Here is a 25348-nt window from a genome sequence, read left to right on the forward strand (position 1 = left end):
CCAGGCCCCACCGTCCCTGGGATTCTCCAGGCAAGAACACTGGAGTGGGTTGCCATTTCCTCCTCCAGTGCATGAAAGTGAAAAGTGAAAGTGAAGTCGCTCAGTCGTGTCCGACTCTTAGCGACCCCATGGACTTCAGCCTACTAGGCTCCTCCATCCGTGGGATTTCCCAGGCAAGAGTACTGGAGTGGGGTGCCATACACATCTCAAAACAACAGCTACTCCTTTAAAAGTTTACATGGAGACATACATATTTCAGTACCAAACATTACACTGCTTTTTTTTTTTTTCTCACTTGCTTTTTAAAGAGAAGAAAACCCGATTTAGATTTTCAATAAGAAATCGACAATAGAAAATCTGAACAGGCAAGTCTTACTACTTCATCTGCTAACCCAAAGTGGATGAAACATCTGCTGGAACGTTCCGTGAAGGTCACTGCCCACTCGGGTCCAAGTTTCGGTGAGTTGTCTTTAAAAGAAAACTTGAGCAAACTACGCATTTCCTGTATCTCACAAAACCAGGCGGTGGCAAGAATTCAGCACGATAATGTGCAGAAAAGTGCTTGTAAATTCTAAACGCCTACAGAAATGTCAGTCACTTTAATCTGTGAGCTGGCCAGTGTCAAACTTAAGAAGAAACCATGAGAACCATTCCTGTTTAAGCCAGGGAAAAGAAAATATCAGAATGCTTCCTATCCTCGTTATTACAAAACACTGCTAGGAAAGTACTATCAACCCAGCAAAACGAAATAAAATAGGGTCATAAGTAACTGGAAGACAGAGGTAAGTTTACCATAGTCAGGGACTGAGATGATTGTATGATGGAAAACCCAGGAGAAGCAATGGGAAAACTTATAAATGACAGGAGAATTCAACAAGTTGGCTAGGAACAGCATTTTATATATATATATACACACACAGAAATCACAGGCTTCATATATAGTCAGTGAAAGTGAGAACTGAACAGCTCCTATGTATAACAGTTAGAAGTAAATTAGAAAATAAGAAGTACAAATCCATCTAAAGAAAATTAAAAAGAATCAAACGGAGAGACTCAAAGAAAATCTAAACAAATACCCAGTTCTTAGACGGAACTGTTCATCATTATTAAGATCTCACACCTCCCTGTGTTACCCCAAAGCTTAAAGCAGTCTCAATGAACCCAGCATTTGCATTTGCATTCTGGCAGTGGGAGACTAGGTATCTTGAAAATGCTTAAAACACTTAAAAATGCTGGATAAAATCCAACTTCTGTCCTTCTAAATGAATACCTTAAAGTCTCAGGTGCAAGAAAAAAAGAGGGAACCACAAAGCAATGGATTAGTGCTGTGGCCAGGCTGGGGTAGAAAGGCTGGGGCAGAATGAAGGAGAGTTTGTTGGTCTCCAAACCAACGCCTGGCTCCGGCTTGGGAGAAACTGGGTGCCAGCCAGCACCACAGACGGCCAGGCCTGCAAGAGGAGAAGCTGTAACTGACGTCCATGCATAAATCTGAACCCTTTAAGGAATTTACAGTGAGTGAAAAAGGAGACAGAAAACAATCTTGACAGCACCTGGCGATCTGAGTGAGATACAAGGTCTCTTTTGTTTGTGTGGAACCACACGCTATGGCTCTGGGGTCAGCGTCTATACTGTGTACACAATCCAGGAAACCCCAAGCTGGGCAATTATCGCAGAAGTTGACCTCAGCCACCGAAACTCTGGCGGTTCCTGGCAGATCCTTCAGGCTAAAGCTGCTCTGTAGGGACGCAACTCTGACTCAGGCACACAGTCTTCCCACAATTAGGCCCTTGGTGGAATGAGCCCACAGTGCACAATTTCAGAACACATGTGATAAAGACCCTTCACGAGACCGAGCTAACAGACATATCGAGTCGGGTTATTACAGCACTGAGAACTTACGCTTAGGCTGATTGCGTCTCCCTTTGTCCCCAGGCGCGTAGTTGACGTCCTAACCCCAGAACCTAAGAAGGTGGTTGTATTTAGAGACACATAAGGCAGGGGGCTGGTAATTCAATACGACGGTTGTTCCTACGACAGGAAGAGACTGGGGGACACATAAACAGAGGGAAGCGCGTGTGAAAACGCAAGGAGAGGACGGCCGTCTACGCACCAAGGAGAGGGGCTTCAGGAGAAACACTCTCAATGCCGCGATCCCAACTTCTAACCTCTGGAAGAGCGAGAAAACCAACCTCCTGCTGTTTAAGCCACTTAGTCTGCTGCACTCTGTTACGGTAGCCAGTAAACTAATGGAGCTGCCGATAACAAGCGGACAGACATGAACATAGAAATCTGTTAAAAATACTGGAAACCGCAAACACGGAATAAGACACTGAAAATAAGAAAAGGACTCCTGCTGAAAAAAAAAAGCTAAAAAGCCTATGAAAACATTAAAGAAGTATTTCATGAAGAAGGAAGCTGAATCCCAAAGGAAAGAGTGGGGTGTAGAAAGCAATGACGAGCAAAGGAAGCAGGCGTCTTGTGTTTAAACCTAAGCAAGCATCTGTTGTTGGATTAAAAAAGTGACAGCTAGCTTGGGGAATATAAAGCAAGATGGCCAATACGGCACTGAACAAAATAACAGGTAAGCCAGGAGCGGAGCAAACGCTTCCTGAATCCTTGTGTTTGGGGTGAAATGGGTTAGAGACTTCCCAGGGCTAGAGGGTGGGGGTGAAACGGGTCAGAGACGGGCTTCCCAGGTGGCACCAGTGGCAAAGAGCCCACCTGCCGACACAGGAGACAGAAGAGATACGGGTCCCACCCCTGGGTTGGGAAGATCCCCTGGGGGAGGGCAGGGCAACCCACCCCAGCGTTCTTGCCTGGAGAATCCCATGGACAGAGGAGTCTGGGGGGCTACAGTCCACGGGGCCGCAAAGAGTCCGACACGACTGAGTGACTTAGCTTCACTTTGGGTAGAGAGCTTCACTTTGTTTAGACTTTGTAAAGTCACATACGTATATTAAAATTCAAGGGAAATGACTAAAAGAACAGACCATATAATTTCCAAAATAAGTATAGAGGGAAACTAAAGAATAAAAGCATTAAATCCAGTAGCAGGCAAGAAAAAACAGAAACAGGAAACAGAAAAAGCAAAGACTCTGACTGGCAGATCCCGGGGTAGCTCATGGCCCCGCGCTTCAGTGGAGGGAAGTAACGGTGTCGACCCCAAACAGCTCCAGGCTGGAGCGTTTCTCTCACCAGTGATCCCTGTGGGCGACCCAACGATCTCCCAACAGCAACAGCCCGGTGACCAGGCATCAGGCCATCCTGAGTCATCAGAAAAGACTCTGGCTGCTAAGGTTCGAAGTTCCAGCCCAGCCTGCCTCCCGTTGCCAAGGGTCTCTCTCGGGAGAGCTGGGAACCTGCAGAGCTATTCTTGCGAAATTCATGACCACGTTCAACAAGAGGTAGGGACCTACCTGGAAGTTACGACTCCAAGCTCTCCTCGCAGTGGGAATGGGTTTGATCCTTGGATTGGGAACTAAGATTCTGCATGCCATGCTGCATGGTCAAAAAAATAAAGGGATGGACAACAGTTCTTACAATAAGCACACGCTGACTTTCAAAAAGGAAACTGTGTTTTAAAAAAGTCCAAACTGAGTGAAAACCAATCAGGTTACCCTCCTTTTCTGCTTGGGAGGGAGAGAAGAGAAACGTGTATCACTTTATCTAATATTTCATGTCTCTATGCAGAGATACTCTGTTTTCCACGCTTGTAGGAAATACTTGAAAAATTGGCTTGATATATGCTATTCCTAAGGGTACCGGAGATGAGACTTAACTAAATTCATATTTTCACCTAAGTCTTTGCTTTGGGGCTCTCCAAATTCTGAAAGAGATGGGAATACCAGACCACCTGACCTACCTCTTGAGAAACCTCTATGCAGGTCAGGAAGCAACAGTTAGAACTGGACATGGAACAACAGACTGGTTCCAAATAGGAAAAGGAGTACGTCAAGGCTGTATACTGTCACCCTGCTTATTTAACTTCTATGCAGAGTACATCATGAGAAACGCTGGGCCGGAAGAAGCACAAGCTGGAATCAAGATTGCCGGGAGAAATATCAATAACCTCAGATATGCAGATGACACCACCCTTATGGCAGAAAGTGAAGAGAAACTAAAAAGCCTCTTGATGAAAGTGAAAGAGGAGAGTGAAGAAGTTGGCTTAAAGCTCAACATTCTGAAAACGAAGATCATGGCATCTGGTCCCATCACTTCATGGGAAATAGATGGGGAAACAGTGGAAACAGTGTCAGACTTCATTTTTTCGGGCTCCAAAATCACTGCAGATGGTGACTGCAGCCATGAAATTAAAAGACGCTTGCTCCTTGGAAGGAAAGGTATGACCAACCTAGATAGCATATTCAAAAGCAAAGACATTACTTTGCCAACAAAGGTCTGTCTAGTCAAGGTATGGTTTTTCCAGTGGTCATGTATGGATGTGAGAGTTGGACTGTGAAGAAGGCTGAGCACTGAAGAATTGATGCTTTTGAACTGTTGGAGAAGACTCTTGCAAGTCCCTTGGACTGCAAGGAGATCCATCCAGTCCATTCTAAAGGAGATCAGCCCTGGGTGTTCTTTGGAAGAAATGATGCTAAAGCTGAAACTCCAGTACTTTGGCCACCTCATGCGAAGAGTTGACTCATTGGAAAAGACTCTGATGCTGGGAGGGATTGGGGGCAGGAGGAGAAGGGGACGACAGAGGATGAGATGGCTGGATGGCATCACCAAATCGATGGACGTGAGTTTGAGTGAACTCCGGGAGTTGGTGATGGACAGGGAGGCCTGGCGTGCTGCGATTTATTGGGTCGCAAAGAGTCGGACACGACTGAGCGACTGAACTGAACTGAACTGATGAGGCTGGAGCAATGGTCTCAGCCCACCTGATCACATGTGTATCTAATTAATCACAGGAGGACTTTATTTGGCCCAGTCAGACTGCGGTTTTCTCTGTGGATCATTATTTGCTTTTGAAACTTCTCACTTTGCTACTTCCTTCCTTGATTAGCGTATAAACTACTTGAGGACAAGGACTGGTTTTTGCATCTGTAGCCCACGTGTGCCCTTGAACGGGGCTGAACCTCCCATAGGCAATTAACCTAAGTTTGCTGAATTTTCTTGATAATGCTAACCAGAGCACTGAAGAAATTAATGCTGGACGTTATTAGTTTTATCCGTCACTAAGCTTGGGAGTAATTAAACCTTGGTTCATGGTCACTCTGAGCCACTTGTTGACCAGTTACCAAAGAGGGGACACAAGAGAGAAGCATAAAAGTCAAAAGTTATCAAATAGCAACTAGAAGCTGTAGGGGGGAAAGTCGAAAAAGAAACTGAAACTATTCTTTTAAATTACTTTTGAATATTTGTAGAGTCTTTTTTTTTTTTTAACACTTCCTGTTACAGTCTCTGGACCTTCCCTGATGACTCAGTGGGTTAAGAATCTGCCTGCAATGCAGGAGAAGCAGGAGATGCATCCCTGGGTCAGGAAGACCCCCTGGAGGAGGAAATGGCAACCCAGTCCAGTATCCCTGCCTGGGAAATCCCACGGTCAGAGGAGCCTGGTGGCTGCATACGCAGGGTCGGAAAGAGTTGGACACGACTAAGCATGCACACGTGACAGTCTCTGCAGAAAATTAAATCAGAGAAAGACGAGTCAGCTCTGGACATAAGGCGATAGGACGCCAAATCGCAAAGCTACCACGAAGGCACTGCCGGACAGGCAGTAAACGTCCTTGAATTTCTGTGTGTTTTTTTTTGTTTGTTTGTTTTTCTGTTTATTAGTGGGGTTGTTTTGTTCTTACTTGGAAGATATCTACTTTAAGATTAGCTCACATATCATCTTTGTAGAGCCTTCCGGGTGTCCTTCCAAACTGTGAATCACCAAATTTCCATATCATGGTGTCTGCAGTTAACTGATAAAATTTAACTCTAGCACTGGGCAGAATGCACTGAAGGAAAGTGATCACTCTACAGCTATTTCATGTTTCCATCTTGTATAGCGGTCACAAAGTAAAAATAATAATAATAATGATAGTAGTAGTGTGTTAAAGTGTTATTCGCCAGCCGTGTCTGACTCTTTGTGACACTGTAGATTACAGCCCGCCATGGAATTCCAGGTCCATGGGATTCTCCAGGCAAGAATACTGGAACTGGTAGCCATTCCCTTCTCCAGAGGACCTTCCCGACCCAGGGACTGACCCTGTTTCTCCTGCACTGGCAGGTGGGTTCTTCACCACTTTGCCCCTGGGAAGCCCTAGGGTGATGGAATTAGGATGTCCGAGGCTTTGGCAGGTGATTCCACGAGCCGGGCAGAGGCCTCCTAAAGGGGCTTTTACCTCCTATGAAAGCGACTCCTCGGAGATCCCTCCCCACTTCTGTCGAGTGAAAATACAAGAAGTTTGGATCTGAGAGAGGGCCGCAGTCTGGCACCCTCATCTTGGACTTACAGCCTCCAGACGTGAGAAAATGTCTCTGTTGTTCACAGGCAGCCTGTGGGTGGTATTTGGTTATAGCTGCTTGGATGGACTAGGACAGATGCTGTGACAAGCGTTGTGCTTACATGATATCACTTAATATTCCCAAACCTTTGCAAAGTCGTCATTATACCCCTTTCACAGATAAGAAGACTGGGCCTTAGAAACATGGAGTGGGCTTGTCCAGGTCACGCAGCTGGAAGATCATCACACCGGGAAGTCCTACCCCAGAGTCCACCAGATGAATTTTCTTACAAAACTTTCGAGAAGCACTACAACACTGCTGCTGACACACCAGACACTCAGTGACGGTCAGTAAGTGAACATAACATCTATCGACACTTACACAAGATACGTGACATTCTTTGTATCTGGTTCTGTAAAGGTAAAGGTGGAGAGCTACAACGGTGAGACAGACTTAGGGACCGCCATGTCAACACAGTCACAGGGTTTCTTTATATCGAGACCTCTCAGAGCTGTCAACACAGGTAAAATAGAGCCTTTTGGGGCGTCCTGGTGGCACTGGTGGTAAAGAACCCGCCTGCCAACGCAGGAGACGCAAGAGACACAGGTTTGAACCCTGGGTCGGGAAGATCCCCTGGAGGAAGGCGTGGTAACCCACTCCAGTGTTCTTGCCTGGAGAGTCCCATGGACAGAGGGTCCTGGTGGGCTACGGTCCACGGGATCTCAAAGAGTTGGACTGAAGCGACTTAACACACACACACACACACACAGCCTTGTTTTCAAAGTTATTTGGTCATGGATCCCATTACTTCTTCTTTATCTTTTACATTACCTCTTTTAAACTGTATTAACAGTTTGGAAAGCAATGTCATGAAAAATAATTTCATAATAATAGCTGGCACTTGTATGGAGCTCTACAGTTTACAAAGCACACTCACAGGCACACCATCACCTTTTGCAGGGCTGCATGCAAGAGTTGAGAGAAGCCATCAGAGGTTTCCCCAGGAAGCAAGAACTGGACGGAGCAGGGTGCGTGGACGGAGCAGGGTGCGTGGACGGAGCAGGGTGAAGGGCAGAAGGGGGCTCGGGGCTCGGTGTCCACTGTCGACCTGTGCCGTCATAGCAGGCAGTCTCCTCTCCTACAGAAACTTAATGCTTAGGGGAAGCAGGGCATTAAGTGAAAGGTCATTCACCGTTCTTTGCCTCAGTTTCCTCATCTGTAAAATGAGGCAGTTGGAACAAACTTAAGAGAGGTGCCGTGGCCAAAGTCAAACACCATCTTCCGCAGCATGGCTGGAATTGTAATTGATTTTCTCAGCTCCTTAACCAGTTCAACCCGTGTGCCGTGAACCAGGAGCCAGTAACAGAGGTGGGCACTCCGGCTGCAAGAAAAACTTAGGCGTGATTCCTTCTCCGGCATATTCCGTCTCCCAGAATGTACTGGTAGAAATGTTTGTGTGCAGCTGTCCTCTAAGGCCAGAGCACCATGCCCTTTGGTACCTCTGACCTGTCGTCTCCTGAAAAAACAAACAAAAACCAGGTAGCACAGCACTGCCCTGGTGGCCAGAGCCTCGTGACCACGCCCAAAGGTCCTAAATCTGCTCTTACTCAACAGCAGGGCTGGAAGTCAGCTTCCCTGTGGTAATAAAAGCTATTACCCGACTCTTTAAACATTTCAACTTTCCTCCCTATTTCACAGTTCATAAAGCACCGCTCTGATGTGGAAGGATTTTTTATTCAAAAGGAGATGTAAGATAGCACACTTTCCCACTTCTTGATGGCTTCTTACTTCCCAGAAGCTAAGAAGCAGTGCTTCTGCAACACAGCTTTGCTAATTGCTCACGTCTAGTACGATGTCAGTGCCCTGGGCATCTTGCTGCCCACCTCCCAGCTCCATCCCACGGGGAGTCTGGCGTTAGCACAGCCAGAGCCTGGGTTAATATGCACCCCACACAACTCATTATGGATCCAGCAACGTGCTGGAGCCTGGGTCAGTGTCTCGGCCGAGGGCTCCTCGACGCCGAGGTCAGCAGCTCGGTGTTGACCCCACGGCCCACACCCAGCATGTCGCGCTCCACTTGGCCCTCGGGGAGGATGGCAAACATGGGCCTAGTTAAAAACTGATGGGAGGAGGAACTTCGCTTTGCAGGACCCACGAGGCTTCACGGTTACTGATCTGCCCTCCACTCACATGAAACGTCTGCGGGATTTATCTCCAAAATAAGAGCCCTGAACAGTCAAGGGCTGTTCTCGTATTTCCAGGAGTCAGATATCAAGCGTTAGGGGTCCAAGTGAAAGTGTGAAGCATGTCTCTTTAAATGTAAATGCTATTTTTGTAACATTTGCTGGTTTAAATCCAGTGGAGGTAAAATGATTGAAGCAGCGTTTCTCTCTCTTCCCCTCCTTTCCATCTCTTTTCCCCGCTTCCTCACTCCTTCCTTCCTTCCCACCAACTTCTTCCTTAAACAGGCACAGTAATAAAGAGCCCTTTAAAAGCTGTCCTTCCCAGGTCGGGGCCTCTCAAGTCATCCCTCACAATACACCATTTGGCAGAAAACACTGCTCACACACCTCCTCTCATCTTCTCCCGGAGGACGACAAACCCCAGCAGGGCAGAAAAATTACTTCCGAGAAGAAAGGCTTCCTCAGGCCTCCAAATCCGTCATGCCCCGCAGTAATTACCGACTAGGACATTCTGGGTAGGACTGTCTTGCTCTCACCAACAGTTTTCCTTTCTTTAAGAGTGGAACAAGGACTACAGGCTCCCAGCAGCTGGTATTTTAGAGATGATTACCTGACCCTACATGGGTACTTCAAGTTAGCTTGATTTTTGTAGGTCTGGTTTGAAAAAAGAAAAAAAAGGAAACAAATCCAACACTTCCTGTTTAAAATTACAGAGCATGCAGTGTTCACATTTTCATAAAACCACTTAAAAATGAAAGGTCAAACTAATCATTCCAGCCCCAAGACCCAGCTTTCTTGTCAGCACGATTCAAAACGTGGCCCTTGCTTTCAACGATCGCACCTGTTCTGGGCGGCACCCCAGTGAGCACTTTGCACCACGACAGCCACGAGGCACACAGCATCTCCCGTGCCCCTGTGTGCTTCCTGAAAACGGACGCGATTCCTGCAGACCACGGAGGCGGCCTCTGGCTGGGTGCGCGGCCCCGTGCTCACTCGTTAGGAGGACGGCCCTCAGCTCTGCTCTGGTGTTAGACGGACCAGAACCAGCCAGTTCCTGGGAGGGTCACAGCAAACGAAGATGGAATCACTAGGAAGCAATGCAGTTATGGCCTGAAAGTTCGCATCTCCCCAAAGTCCGTATGTTGAAAACTAATGGACAAGGCGATGTATTACAAGGTGGGGCTTCTGGGAAGTGATTAGGTCGTGAGCGCATGGAACCCACATGAGTGGGGTCAGTGCCCAACAAAAGATCTTCCAGAGGGACCCTGCCTTCTTGGCCCTCCCCCGTCTGAAGACAAGAAGACTGCAGTCCAGAAAGCGGTCCTGGCCTGCCCGTGCCGGCACCTGGATCTGAACGTCCAGCCTCCAGACCTGTGAGAAGGACATTTCTGTTGTGCACAAGCTACCCAGCCTATGTATGTGTCTTCAGTCCTGTCCAACTCTCGGCAGCCCCGTGGACTGCAGCCCGCCGGGCGCCTCTGTCACGGGATTTTCCAGGTAAGGATACTGGAGCAGCAGCCATTTTCTACTCCAGGGGCCCTTCCCAACCCGCATATCAGACCCGCAGCTCCCACACTGGCGGGCACACTCCTTCCCACTGCGCCACCCAGGAAACCCAGGCTGTGGCATGTTGTTACAGCAGCCCAAAGAAATCAAGACAACTGTTGATCACACATAACTCAGTGGTTCTCGGAGTCGGGAAACTGAAGAAGGACTTTTCTGTGAGAGACACACTGGAGTGTTCCCTTCTAAATCTATTCTGGTGCAATGCATAAGGCCCCAGACTAAAAGCAGTATGTCACTGTTCTCAAACTTAAAAAAACGGTAGTCCCGAGCTTACAGATTTATATACACTGGGTGAAAATGGACCCGACGTGGAAAACTCACTAAGCCTGGTGGGAAAGTGGGACAGAGCCCTGGCCCAGCGAGGCCGGCAGGCTCCCTAGAAGCGCTGCTGAGCTATCTTCCGCAGGAATTTACAGCATCCAGCTCCCTCGGGCACTTTGGACGCGGTGCCCTGGCGGTCAGGCTTACCTGCACAGCAGCGCTGTCCCTCGCTAAGCCGTGTCCTCACGGACTGCAGCACGCCAGGCCCCTCTGTCCTTCACTGTCTCTTGGCGTTTGCTCAGATTTATGGCCATTGAGTACCTGATTCATGGACCTACCGGGTTCCTATGCAATACTGCTCTTTACAGCATCGGGCTTTACTCTTACCACCAGACACCCCTACAACTGAGCACCATTTTCGCTTCTTCCTGGAGCTATTCGTAATTGCCCTATGCTCTTCCTCAGTGGGGTTCCCTGGTGGCTCAGACGGTAAATAATTTGCCTGTAATGAAGGAGACCGGGATTCCATCCCTGAGTTGAGGAGATCCCCTGGAGAAGGTATTCTTGCCTGGAGAATTCCACGGACAGAGGAGCCTGGTGGGCTACAGCCCATGGGGTCCCAAAGAGTTAGACACGACTGAGCGACTCACATACTTCTCCAGTGGCATATTTGGACACCTTCTGATCTGGGGGCTCACCTACCGGTGTCACACCTTTTTGCCTTTTCATGCTGTCCACGGGGCTGTCCAGGCAAGAATACTGGAGTGGGCTGCCATTCCCTCCTCCAAGGGACCACGTTTTGTCCGAAGCCTGCACTATGGCCTGTCTGTCCTGGGTGGCCCTGCAGAGCTTGGCTCATAGCTTCAGTGAGTTATGCAAGCCTCTTCGCCCTGGCTTCGATCCATGACAGCAAAAGGCAAAAGGCAGCTCCAGGTCCCTAGCTCCGCGGGGCTCGAGTTATTGTCTAAAGGGGTAAAGGGTGCTGGGACTGAGCCAAACAGGGTGAAGGTGAAAGAGATACAGTAATGACATATTTGGACCAGGAGAGGATGTCTATGTGCCTCTAAAGCAGGTATTCACACGTTGCTAAGAAACTGTCTTTGAAGGCAGTTCCAAAGAAGAATTCTAAAAACGCAATACAGCAGCATATGAGTGAGGGTACAACTGCCTAAGAGCGTTGCTAAGAAAGACAGAATGACCTGAAGGTGTATATTCAGTGCTCCAGCCACCCAAGGTTAACAGCTCTTTTTAAAAGAACGGCCATGCATTTTGCTCCATTAAATCTCTGCACATGCTATTCTTGCAACCGAAAAAGTCTTCCTCTACCTGGTTCTTAAGATTCCCCTTCACAACTTTCCTACCTTCTTAGGCCAAGTCAGATGATTGCTTCCTATGAACTCTCACAGGATTTAATACCAAGTTAACACACACACAGTTCTGTATTTGAGATTCTAAGATTGCATGTCTGTCTTCCCCATTTGTTGGTGAGTTTCTCGAGAACCTCTTTGAATTTCCAACCCACTGCCTTGCCCATCATGAACAGTTACCTAAGATCACTTCCCACATGCAAAATGCTCGTTCCCTTTATAGCACTTACGGCTGTCTGAACTGCTTGCTTTCTTGTGTACTATCCATCTCCCCTGCTGGCGTGTAAGCTCACACGGCAAGGACCTTGTCTGCTGTTCGCTGTCATATTCCCAGGACTCCAGCCTGCCTGGCAGAGTCTGTGTGCTCAGTGGTTGTTTATTGAATGAGGGTTATAGGTACTGAATGTGTGTGTGCTCAGTTGCTTCAGTACAACTCTCTGTGACCCCATGGACCATGGCCACCAGGTTCCTCTGTCCATGGGGTTTTTCAGGCAAGAACACTGGAGTGGGTTGCCAGGCCCTCCTCCAGGGGATCTTTCCCACCCAGGAATCAAACCTGCATCTTCTGCATCACAGGCAGATACCATTTCTTTATTTAATCAAGTTTATACAAACTTTAGAAGAATGTTTTTATAATTAATAGTTGATTAAACATAAAATTACTTCTAAAGCTTAATAATACAGTTTTGGTTACAATTATATATATAAAATCTGAGCTTCCCTGGTGGCTCAGACTGTAAAAAATCCACCTGCAGTGCAGGAGACCCAGGTTCAATCCCTGGGCTGGGAAGATCCCCTGGAGAAGGGAATGACTGTCCATACAAATGAATTTCACATTCTTTTTAGATGGAAATTGAGATTACATAACTTTGACTTTATGACCTCTTTTCCAGGCGTCACATAGATGCTCCTCAAGTCTGATTTTTCCCTTCAAGCTTTCCCTAGAAATCCCAGTCACCCTGTTCCTTCCTCCTCCCTAAATCTGGTGGCATTCTTGGGGGCTACACATTTGGATTCAGCTTGTCATCTACAACAAACAGTAGATCTTTGGCTCTTATGGATTTGACAGAGTTGTTACTGAGCATGACCGTAAATGCTGATGACTTGTCGTCACTTGTCGTTTTGCTAAGGTCAGATCTGAAAGTCTGGGCTGCCACAGCCCCAGGGGAAGCCAGCCCACCGCCCTCCGCAGACAGAGCAGCTCTCCCCTCAAGAGACGCCGGTGGAGACACACACCCACACATGCCCACCCTGCTCAGCTGCTCCTTGGAAAATGGCCTAAAAAGCCAGACTCGGTATCAGGGACGGAGCTCTATGAAAGTGGCGGTTCTCCGCAGAAAACAAGCTGGGGGAGCGAAAGAAAAGAACGTTCAGCTGGCCCTTCTGAGCCACTGATGGATCAAGAGTCGGTCACAGCACCAGTGCGAGCCCTCCTCACTGCACTTGGTAGAAGGAAGTATGCCCTGTGTGCTAGTGAAGTGAAGTGAAGTCGCTCCGTCGTGTCCGACTCTTTGCGACCCCATGGACTGTAGCCTACCAGACTCCTCCGTCCCTGGGATTCTCCAGGCAGGACTACTGGAGTGGGTTGCCGTTTCTTCTCTGTGTGTTAGTAGCATTCACAAACTTGGGAGTTATAAAAGCCTTACACAAAGCCCACTTAAAAAAAACTCTTTAGATGAGAGTGCAGTAAGATGTGCGGTGAGAGAGCTGCCTTCACACGTTGCATTAGACGTAGCAGATGCGACGTGCCAGACCCTGTGCCAGACACTGTCTGTAAAACTTTTCATTTAAACCATACACATTCTGAGGTAGGTATTAATGTCTCTTTTTCTAGAGACACAAAAACTGAGGTTCAAAGACTTTAAGAAACTTGCCTAAAGTCGCCCAGCCAACAGGCAATGAGCGACAGTCGTTCAGTCTTGTCCGACTCTTTTCGACCCCATGGACGCAGGCCGCCAGCCTCCTCTGTCCCCGGGATTTTCCAGGCAAGAGCACTGGAGGGGGCTGGGGGCAGGTCTGGTCCAGCGTCTATGCTCGGGCCTCTACTTTATCTTGTATCCCAACCCCCACCCGCTTCCCTGCTTCCGGCATATTCGTTCAGTTGATTCTTATTGGATTTATTGACTCCAATCTCATTTCTAGGTTTCCCAAATTCACCTTAGCTAAAATGCTACGCTGAAGCATTTTAATCACATAAGATGTGTGCAATTAAGCTGTGCATTGCACACTCACACACACACACACACACAAGGCATGATTTTGCACTGACAGCATTGACTTCAGGTTATCTTAGTGTGTCCGGGTTGGGGGACCTGGGTCATAAGATAAATGTTCATCTGAAGCTTTTGTGAAACAGCCCTGCTCACAAGCTCCATCTTCACTGGTGGAGTCCCTCCCCTCCCTCCTCCACCAACACATCTCCCCCCCAAGGCTTCTGGAAAGAATCCAGTTCAGGAAAACTGCATCTCGCCCTCTTTCACACCCATCACTGGAGGTGCTAATGAGCAGAAAGCAGCCCTACAGGTAAACAAAGAAACTAGAGAAAAGGGTGTGTAGTGCAGAGCCCAGGACACCTGCGACTGAGAAGAAGCAGGCAGACATAGTTCGCACAAGACTCAGTCTATGTGCACGCAGAGCAGAGTGCAAAGAACAGTGAGTCTGGAATGAGGAGGCAGGTGAACCATGTAGCCAGATGTTCTCTGAGACAAAACAAAGTTGCCGGGCAAACCACTGGCAATAATAAGGATTACGTGTGTGAGAGTCACTCAGTCATGTCCAACTCTTTGCAAACCCATGGGCTGTAGCCCGCCAGGCTCCTCTACCCATGGAATTCTCCAGGCAAGAATACCGGAGTGAGTTGCCATTCCCCTCTCCAGCAGATCTTCCTCACCCAGGGATTGAACCTAAGTCTCTTGAATTGCAGGCAGATTCTGAGAGAGTCAATTCCTAGGCAGGTTGACAAGAAGTCCAGGGTCCCCGCTGGGGAGGAGATAGGGATCTGGAATTCTCAAGGAGGAGGAAAGGACAAACACCCTTTTTTCTCTACATTCCTTAGTCTTAGTCACATAAAATGTTTTTTTCTTTAAGCCCGGAACTGATGATACACAACAAACAACTCAGTTTAAACTCTGCACTAAGGATTATACAACAACAGTGTATCCTGCTTGAGGACAGTTTCTCCTTCCTGAAAACCTTCTGACTAATTCTGATATCTTCAGTTCAGTTCAGTCACTCAGTTGTGTCTGACTCTTTGCCACCCCAAGAATCACACCATGCCAGGCCTCCCTGTCCATCACCAACTCCCGGAGTTCACTCAGACTCACGTCCATTGAGTCGGTGATGCCACCCAGCCATCTCATCCTCTGTCGTCCCCTTCTCCTCCTGTCCCCAATCCCTCCCAGCATCAGAGTGTTTTCCAATAAGTCAACTCTTGGCATGAGGTGGCCAAAGTACTGGAGTTTCAGCTTTAGCATCACTCCTTCCAAAGAACACCCACGGCTGATCTCCTTTAGAATGGACTGGATGGATCTCCTTGCAGTCCAAGGGACTCTCAAGAGTCTTCTCCAGTACCACAGTTCAAAAGCATCAATTCTTTGGCGCTCAGCTTTCTTCACAGTCCAACTCTCACATCCATACATGACCACAGGAAAAACCATAGCCTTGACTAGACGGACCTTTATTGGCAAAGTAACGTCTCTGCTTTTCAATATGCTATCTAGGTTGGTCATAACTTTCCTTCCAAGGAGTAAGCGTCTTTTAATTTCATGGCTGCAGTCACCATCTGCAGTGATTTTGGAGCCCCAAAAAATAAAGTCTGACACTGTTTCCACTGTTTTCCCATCTATTTCCCATGAAGTGATGGGACCAGATGCCATGATCTTCATTTTCGGAATGTTGAGCTTTAAGCCAACTTTTTCACTCTCCACTTTCACTTTCATCAAGAGGCTTTTTAGTTCCTCTTCACTTTCTGCCATAAGGGTGGTGTCATCTGCATGTCTTAGGTTATTGATATTTCTCCCAGCAATCTTGATTTCAGCATGTACTTCTTCTAGCCCAGCGTTTCTCATGATGTACTCTGCATAGAAGTTAAATAAGCAGGGTGACAATATATAGTCTTGACGTACTGCTTTGCCTATTTGGAACCAGTCTGTTGTTCCATGTCCAGTTCTAACTGTTGCTTCCTGACCTGCATATAGGTTTCTCAAGAGGCAGGTCAGGTGGTCTGGTATTCCCATCTCTTTCAGAATTTACCACAGTTTATTGTAATCCACACAGTCAAAGGCTTTGGCATAGTCAATAAAGCAGAAATAGATGTTTTTCTGGAATTCTCTTGCTTTTTCGATGATCCAGCGGATGTTGGCAATTTGATCTCTGGTTCCTCTGCCTTTTCTAAAACCAGCTTGAACATCTGGAAGTTCATGGTTCACATATTGCTGAAGCCTGGCTTGGAGAATTTTGAGCATTACTTTACTAGCGTGTGAGATGAGTGCAATGGCAACCCACTCCTGTACTCTTGCCTGGAAAATCCCATGGGCGGAGGAGCCTGGTAGGCTCCAGTCCGTGGGGTCGCTAAGAGTCGGACACGACTGAGTGACTTGACTTTCACTTTTCACTTTCATGCATTGGAGAAGGAGATGGCAACCCACTCCAGTGTTCTTGCCTGGAGAATCCCAGGGACGGGGGAGCCTGGTGGGCTGCCGTCTATGGGGTCACACAGAGTCGGACATGACTGAAGCGACTTAGCAGCAGCAGCAGCAGAGATGAGTGCATTGTGCAGTAGTTTGAGCAGTCTTTGGCATTGCCTTTCTTCGGGATTGGAATGAAAACTGACCTTTTCCAGTCCTGTGGCCACTGCTGAGTTTTCCAAATTTGCTGGCATACTGAGTGCAGCACTTTCACAGCATCACCTTTCAGGATTTGAAATAGCTCAACTGGAATTCCATCACCTCCACTAGCTTTGTTCGTAGTGATGCTTTCTAAGGCCCACTTGACTTCACATCCCAGGATGTCTGGCTCTAGGTGAGTGATCACACCATCGTGATTATCTGGGTTGTGAAGATCTTTTTTGTATAGTTCTTCTGTGTATTCTTGCCACCTCTTCTTAATATCTTCTGCTTCTGTTAGGTGCATACCATTTCTATCCTTTATCGAGCCCATCTTTGCATGAAATGTTCCCTTGATATCTCTAATTTTCTTGAAGAGATCTCTAGTCTTTCCCATTCTATTGTTTTCCTCTATTTCTTTGCACTGATCGCTGAGGAAGGCTTTCTTATCTCTTCTTGCTATTCTTTGGAACTCTGCATTCAGATGCTTATATCTTTCCTTTTTTCCTTTGCTTTTTGCTTCTCTTCTTTTCACAGCTATTTGTAAGGCCTCCCCAGACAGCCATTTTGCTTTTTTGCATTTCTTTTCCATGGGGGTGGTCTTGATCCCTGTCTCCTGTACAATGTCATGAACCTCATTCCATAGTTCATCAGGCACTCTATCTATCAGATCTAGTCCCTTAAATCTATTTCTCACTTCTACTGTATAATCATAAGGGATTTGATTTAGGTCATACCTGAATGGTCTACTGGTTTTCCCTACTTTCTTCAATTTAAGTCTGAATTTGGCAATAAGGAGTTCATGATCTGAGCCACAGTCAGCTCCTGGTCTTGTTTTTGCTGACTGTACAGAGCTTCTCCATCTTTGGCTGCAAAGAATATAATCAATCTGATTTCAGTGTTGACCATCTGGTGATGTCCATGTGTAGAGTCTTCTCTTGTGTTGTTGGAAGAGGGTGTTTGTTATGACCAGTGCATTTTCTTGGCAAAACTCTTATTAGCCTTTGCCGTGCTTCTTCCATATTCCAAGGCCAAATCTGCCTGTTACTCCAGGTGTTTCTTGACTTCCTACTTTTGCATTCCAGTCCCCTATAATGAAAAGGACATCTTTTTTGGGTGTTAGTTCTAAAAGGTCTTGTAAGTCTTCATAGAACCGTTCAACTTCAGCTTCTTCAGCATTACTGCTTGGGGCATAGACTTGGATTACTGTGATATTGAATGGTTTGTCTTGGAAATGAACAGAGATCATTCTGTTGTTTTTGAGATTGCATCCAAGTACTGCATTTCGGACTCTTTTGTTGACCATGATGGCTACTCCATTTCTTCCAAAGGATTCCTGCCCACAGTAGTAGATATAATGGTCATCTGAGTTAAATTCACCCATTCCAGTCCATTTTAGTTCGCTGATTGCTAGAATGTTGATGTTCACTCTTGCCATCTGCTGTTTGACCACCTCCAATTTGCCCTGATTCATGGACCTAACACTTCAGCTTCCTATGCAATATTGCTCTTTACAGCATCGGACCTTGCTTCTACCACCAGTCACATCCACAACTGATATCTTAGAATGTATATTATGGGAATGGTAAGATCTGGTAAGATCTTTCTATTGTTAGTTCTAATCCTGTCATCTTAAAATGTAAATTATGGGAGTGGGTCTAGTAAGATCTTTACAAGCTTGAGATGTTCTTTTGATTTACTGTAAGAACCAGTTAAGAAGGTATACAGCTGCCTTGCTTAGACTAGCAGGGGACACTCTCTGCCCCCTTCTGAGGTCTCTGTCAGAGGCTTTCTCTGCCCTCTTTCACTTTAATAAACTCTGCCACACAAAAGCTCTGGAGTGATCAAGCCTGGTCCCTCGTCCCAAAGCTACATCTTCTTCTTTGGAGATCACAAATCCGACACCGTTCACTGTAAGCTATCAATTCTTTACCATCCAAGCCACCAGGGAAGCCCCATACACATTGCCAGCACTATTTTAAAAAGACTTTCAGGACAACAGGAGAGTGTCAGGGCTACTTAAGGCAAGAGAGGCTGTGGCCACCGCGTCACCGTGACCAGAAATCCTCTCACCCACCGTCTTTCTCCGCCGACCCTCCCCCAGGTTTCACTTTCACTCCCTTGGACCTCTTGTGCTCTAGAAGGTACCCCCATCTCTCGTGCATCCCTGCCTTTGATCTCAGCACAGTCCTCGGCCAGCAGCCCCATCCGCACCAAAGGAGAAACAGCTTAGAGGGTCATACATTTGCATGATTCTGAAGAGTTCTTACAACGCTTTACATGACAGTGAGCTGTACCAGGGGGAATGCCTTAGACTGAAAATCAGAGTGAGTTTTAGATTCACACCTAATGCTAACTAGCTGCATGATTATGACAAAATAACATAAAACTGCCAATTCTTATTCTATTATTGTTTGTACCTCCTAGCTCTAAATCTCAATAAAAACTTGACATTTCCCCCCAGAGCAATCAGCAACCTCAGTTTAGAGTTCTCCAATTCTGAGTTCCGATCTAGTGTTCTTTTCATTAAGAAAGATGATAAATTCACAAAGTGTGGCCACTCTGAGAAGGGGAAGGAATTTGCAACCCACTCCAGTATTCTCACCTAGAGAATCCCATGGACAGAGGAGCCTGGTGGACTGCAGTCCCTGGGGTCACAAAGAGTCGGACACGACTGAGCAGGCATTCAGACACCATCACACGTGCATCTCACTCAGCCCTGAGAAGGCAGATTCTTTACCACATGAGTCACCTGGGAAGCCATATGTAAATAGGGAAATGAAATATGTAAATAGGGATGTTCTTAAATCAGGTTCTAGAACTCTAGATACACCTACATTTCGAGCCCTAATCCTAAATAAAATCAATATGAAGAACTTCTAGTTTATGCAGTTGATAAACCCAGGAACTGATTCAGCTGAAAAAACCTGAATATACCAACTTGAAGGAGTTTCAGGATGAAAAATGAAATGTGTTAATTTACACCGAATTTGTAAAGTCACGGTCTACTCATATTAGAAGCAATAAAAAGCCCAAGCCAAAAATGTAAGGATGCAAAGGGACTCTGAAATAACATTTGGGAATTTCAAAGCATTAAAAGTATCTTTCTCTGCTACTCAAGGGTGCCATGTACATCTGTTGGAATTTTTTCCCCCTGTGTGGACACACCAGTGATTATAGCAGGTACTGTTGGCCTGAAGACAAAATTCCCTGATGTGAACACTAACTGCTCAGTGGACCCTTTGCCTTCTTTAGAGAACTGCCTGTGGCCGACAGGCGGGCTCCTGCGACCTCCAGCGGAGCCCACAGCCACGGCTGACTCATGCCGGCGATCAACCCCAGCTTGTGGCTCTGCGTGGGAAAGCTCTGTGCTGCCATTCATACTGCAGCCTCCCCGAGGGGTGGGCTGATTCTGAAATGGGAAGGGGCGGGGCACAACCTTGAAAAGAATGACATGGCCACTGCAAATGGACATGACATAAACTGGTTAGAAGCAACTAAGTCCAAGATGGCAGGCAACGTGAGTTCCAGCAGACCACAAGCCTCAGGATACACTCATTGTAATACATCGGCATATGCTAAATGACACACCCGTGGGTGCCTGCCAGTTCCAAGGCCGACCATAAAAGGCCAAGAAGTAGGTGGTAACCCAATGCCTGGAACCTCCCGCCCTTTCCCCCAAATAGCTGAAATAATCTTCCCACTCATCAGCCTATGAAATTGCTGAATTGTTGTGTTGTTTAGCTGCTAAGTCACTTCCAACTCTGAGACCCCATGGACTGTAGCCCGCCAGGCTCCTCTGTCCACAGGATTTCCCAGGTAAGAATACTGGAGTGGGCTGCCTCTTCCTTCTCCAGAGGATCTTCTTGACCCACGGATCAAACCCACATCTCCTGCATTGGCAGGCGGATTCTTTAACACTGTGCTACCAGACAAGTCCAGCCTATGAAATTACCCAGCCCATAAAAACCCATACCCTCTTGCCTTCTGAGATGACCCACACTCTGCTTTTGGACTGTGGATCTGAATAAATCTGCTTTCACTGTACTTTGGCTTGCTCTTGAATTTCTTCATGTGCAAAGCCAAAGACCCTCACTTGGCGGCCCTCACTTGGTGGCCCTCACTTGGTGGTTGGTCCCAGGAACTCGCCTGAGACACAGGATGTGACCATCCTCTTACAGTGCACTTTTTTCCTGCAGCATCACCACATCATCCATGCTTTGCTTCCTCCCCTGTCTACACTGCTTCATTCATTTCCTTACAGGTTTCTCCTAAGAGCTGTTAAATTAAGTAAACAAGGAGGCCATTAGACTGAGATGGATCTAATGCTTAGGAGGTCTGTGTGAGCAAACCAAAATCCAAGCCCTGAAATGCCTTGAGGCTATGAAATCAAACTTAAGGATAATCAATCACATCCAATGAGGGCTTTAAGCTATAAATGATTGAACATTTCTTTCCTTTGCTTCCACACTTTTTCTATATGCCTTTCCCTGAGCTCCTAACCACTTCCAATTTGAACTGATTTTTGCTTAAACTCTGAAAATGTCCGACATGCCTCAGTTTATCGTATAACAGAGTCCTCCCTTAGCAATCGCTCCTAGAGAATCTCCATTTCAGTCTCAGCTCCCAAAGAATTCTAAGACTGTCATCAATGTATGATCTATTTCATAAAGGAAGAACAATCTTCAAAGCCTAATGAGATAAAACAAAGTTTAGTTTGCTACCACACAACCAGGCACAGGAAGCTTTCTATCTTGAGTCTCATGATCATTTCCAAAGAGATGGAATCAGGTGAATTTGTGCAAATCAGCCTATGGGAACTAGACACACACGCCCCCATCTCTCTTAGGAGGGCAGCTCTGAGGTTTCCGCTCCAGGGAGAATGACTCAGGGCTAAACTGCACTGTGAAGTCATGTATAAAAGTGGGCAGATTTTCACGCTTTCATTATGGTTGCCTCTGTCTCCATGCCAACATCCATCCTAATTTTAAGTCTTTGATTTTTATTAGAGTGAATGTGAGATGGGGGCAGTTTGAACTCCACTCATCAGTTCAGTTCAGTTCAGTTGCTCAGTCGTGTCTGACTCTTTGAGACCCCATGGACTGCAGCGCTCCAGGCCTCCCTGTCCATCACCAACTCCTGGAGTTTACTCAAACTCACGTCCGTCAAGTCGGTGATTCATTCTGGCACATTTGCTTTAAACGCTTACAGACAGAGACCAACAGGAAGATAACCAAGTTTTCGTGTCCTGCTCCATCTCAGAGGTGATTCAGGCAGGAACTTGCTGACTGCATTTTACAGCAACACGTCAGGCCTGTTACCACTTAACTGCATTAACTGTGTTTCCCAGCACAGCAGACAGTCTTGATTTACGGATGATGCAGTCAGGGATGGCCTGGGCAGTAGCTCTATTTCCATTTACCAGACGGGAGTCCCCTCAGGTCAGAGACCACTTTCTCCCTGTAAGAAGGGGTAGGAAGTTCTTGCTTAGGTGATTTTTAGGGCAGATGGTGGAGTTGATATATTTAGAGGCTCCAGAAATACCATTCCATTAATTACACTGTCAAGATCTTGATTACCAGCAGCCTGTTTGACTCAGGCCAGGGCTGTTACATTTACATTTGAGATTCTTCTAATATAGCTGGGCAATGTAGCTAGAGAATAAAATTACTTGGTTGTATTTCACCTGGAATTTTGGGGGAATGAACAGATTGCTATTGTTGGAACTGAAGATTAAAGGTGGCCTAGTGAAGTAAGTAATAATATAAAAATGTGATAAACCGATGGACGGACAGAGACAGCAACAGTGAAATAGCTGGATAAGTGGATAGGGAGGCAAAAATAGATAAGGATGCACAGAGATGAATAAGGGTAGAGAGACAGAGATAAGGTAGGTAGATGAATGAATGGATAAACAGAGGGAGAGATGGATAAATGGAGGGAGAGAAAGAGAGACAGAGACCTGCCTCTGCACAGCAGTGGTGAACACACAGAAACGGCTGTGCAAGCTGACATCACACCAAGTGGTCTCAACAGTCAGTTGGGAAAACTGGTAATGTTCTGTGGATTTTCAAAACTGTTATTAAGACATTAAAATTGTCTTACTGTCTATAAAAATAAAATTAATATTTACTAAATAACCTAATATTTAAAACATTGGAAAGATTGGGGATTCAGTGCCTTTGTTCCTTTGTTGAAACCTTGCTGGGAGCAGCTTGAGCAGCGCTCGCCGCCTTCTCGTCACGTCGCGTATGAGACGTGAGCACCCTGTCTGTGCCTTGACAAGTCACCCTCCTCCTTTCCAGGCCTGGATCAGCTAGCAGCCTCTTACACTGCACTTGGATCCTCCAGGGATGTGGAGCTTCTCTGAGAGCTCCACGAATGTGAAGGCTTCCACTGGCGTCACTCTCCCGGGTCACCTTCATCCTTTCTTCACAGCCACTCTCATAAACTTAGCTTTGCTCTCTCTTTCTAATATCCATTCCTGCAAATGTCATATTGACTGATCCCTGGGAGAAAAGCCGGAAGCACACCTACCCCCCTCGCTGTCGTGTGTGAAGGAGCAAGTGCGCCGTGACCAATCACAGCAGACTGAAGTGAGCGCCATGACCGGTTGTCACCACGATGCTCAGCAGCCACGGGCACGCAGCGACCTGTGGGTAAAAACTAGCAGCGAGATGTGCGCTTTACAAGATCACTTACTGTGAATATGCAGTTACAACACGGCTAAAATCACTTACAGTTAATAATACAAAATTACCTACAGTAACTGAAATCTGCACCATGTTGTTGACTGGGATTATTTAATTAAACCATGATACCGGAAATTCACAGATACTGGGAAACATGAAAAACAAGGCCAGTGCTCTCTGTGTGTGTATCTGCTGCTGTTGCTCAGCCACTCAGTTGTGTCTGATTCTTTGCAACCCCATGGACTGCAGCATGTCAGGCCTCCCTGTCCATCACCAACTCCCAGAGTCCACCCAAACCCACGGCCATTGAGTCGGTGATGCCATCCAACCATCTCATCCTGTCGTCCCCTTCTCCTGCCTTCGATCTTTCCCAGCATCAGGGTCTTTTCAAATGAGTCTGGTGTTCACATCAGGTGGCCAAAGTATTGGAGTGTGTGTGTGTAAACACAAGTCATATTCGTGTCGTGTGTGTGTGTGAGCGTGTGTGTGTGTGTGTGTGTGTATTCTAGTGTTCCTCTTAACCTCTCCTACCAAAGATAATTTCAGTCTTTGTAGGGCAGGAGGGAAAAGATTTTAGGAAGCACTGCTCTGTGATGGCATGTCCACTCCCTCTGCTGTGAACTGAATGTTTCCCTCCCCCTCAAATCTACATGTTGAAGCCCTGATATGCTGGTTTTAGGAGGTGGGGCCTTTGTGAGGTGGTTAGGTCAGGAGACTGGAGCTTCCATGACAGAGTTAGCGTCCTTATAAGAGAAGAGCGGCTAGTCCTCTCTCTCTGCCACGTGAGGACACAGAAGAGGGCTGTTTGTAACAGGCTCCATGCTGGGACCCTGATCTTAGACTTCCAGCCTCCAGAACCATGAGACATAAGTTTCCCTTGTTTATAAACCAGACAGTCAAGGGCATTCTGTGGCAGCAGCCTGAACCGACAGCCACCCTTTATTTCCATAAAGGTGAATGAAGGGTCTGAGTATTTTGACATGGCTCTTAGTTCTGAAACTTTGCTTTTGGTATGGGTTCTCGGGGGCTCACTCATGTGAACACTTGCTCCCTGGGTCCCTTTAGCTCAGCTTAGTGGAAAGTTCTGGCCTATAGAGTTAGAAAGTGAAGTCGCTCAGTCATGTTGGACTCTTTGCGACCCCATGGACTGTAGCCTACCAGGCTCCTCCATCCATGGAATTTTCCAGGCAAGAGTACTGGAATGGGTTGCCATAGAGTTAGAAAGACGCCACCTGCCGGGGACCAGTCCCGGCTGATCCAGGGTATTCGAAGGAGAGACGGCGTAGGCGAAGATCAGGAAACAATTGCTTAATTAAACGTTAATTAAGGATATAAAGAGTAATAGAATGAGGATAGCTCAGTGAGGAAATTCAGTGGAGAAAAGAGGCTGAATAATTCAGCCAGAAGGTAAGAGAAAGAACGACATGGTGAGACCAAGTTTCGGTGAACAAGGCCTGCACTTTATTTTCCAAAGTAGTTTTTTTACCTTAAGTTATGCATAGAGGATAATGGGGGAAGGGGTAGAGTCATGCAGTAAGCCAGGCTTTCTTCCTGCAAACTTACCATATGCAAAAGTTTAGGTGATTTGCATCATCTTCTGGCCCGGAGGCCTTTTTCTCTAAAGGTGATTATTCTAAAGTCAGGCACCAGCCTCCCAAAAGCATTAGATAATGTTGCATTCCTACAGAGCAAAGGTGTGGTGGGCTATAACAAGAAAAAGAATTAACTCAAGGGTCCCAGGTTACAAACATTAAAGCTACTACTTACACCAATTATATTAATCAATATACTGCCAGGGACACAGCAGGTAAGGGATATGGAAACTTAGCAGCAAACATTGGCCCAACAAGTGAAAATCCCTTCACCAATACAATTTCTAATCAATCTTTTAACTGCTCAAAAGAATCTGTGTTAAGACAGTTTAGAACATCTCCTGCCTCTCACAGTTGGGAGGCTCTGAACAATCACATGTGGCCAGAAAAACCTATTCAGGCAGGCTAGAGGATTTCCAAAGGAGT

General features: G+C 46.7%; 1 protein-coding gene and 1 long non-coding RNA gene across 2 annotated transcripts in view; one reads left to right on the plus strand and one right to left on the minus strand.

Moving 5' to 3' along the window:
* Positions 1 to 25348, minus strand: part of SNTB1 (syntrophin beta 1) — a 249238-nt gene that overhangs the window by 58391 nt on the left and 165499 nt on the right. The gene's annotated exons all lie outside the window — the stretch shown is intronic.
* Positions 6142 to 7749, plus strand: LOC133260801 (uncharacterized). The gene is made up of 3 exons (XR_009740972.1): positions 6142 to 6220; positions 6618 to 6784; positions 7399 to 7749. It is a non-coding gene; the product is annotated as an uncharacterized LOC133260801 (long non-coding RNA).

This window comes from Bos javanicus, chromosome 14 (assembly GCF_032452875.1).
Source record: "Bos javanicus breed banteng chromosome 14, ARS-OSU_banteng_1.0, whole genome shotgun sequence".
Lineage (NCBI taxonomy): Eukaryota > Metazoa > Chordata > Mammalia > Artiodactyla > Bovidae > Bos > Bos javanicus.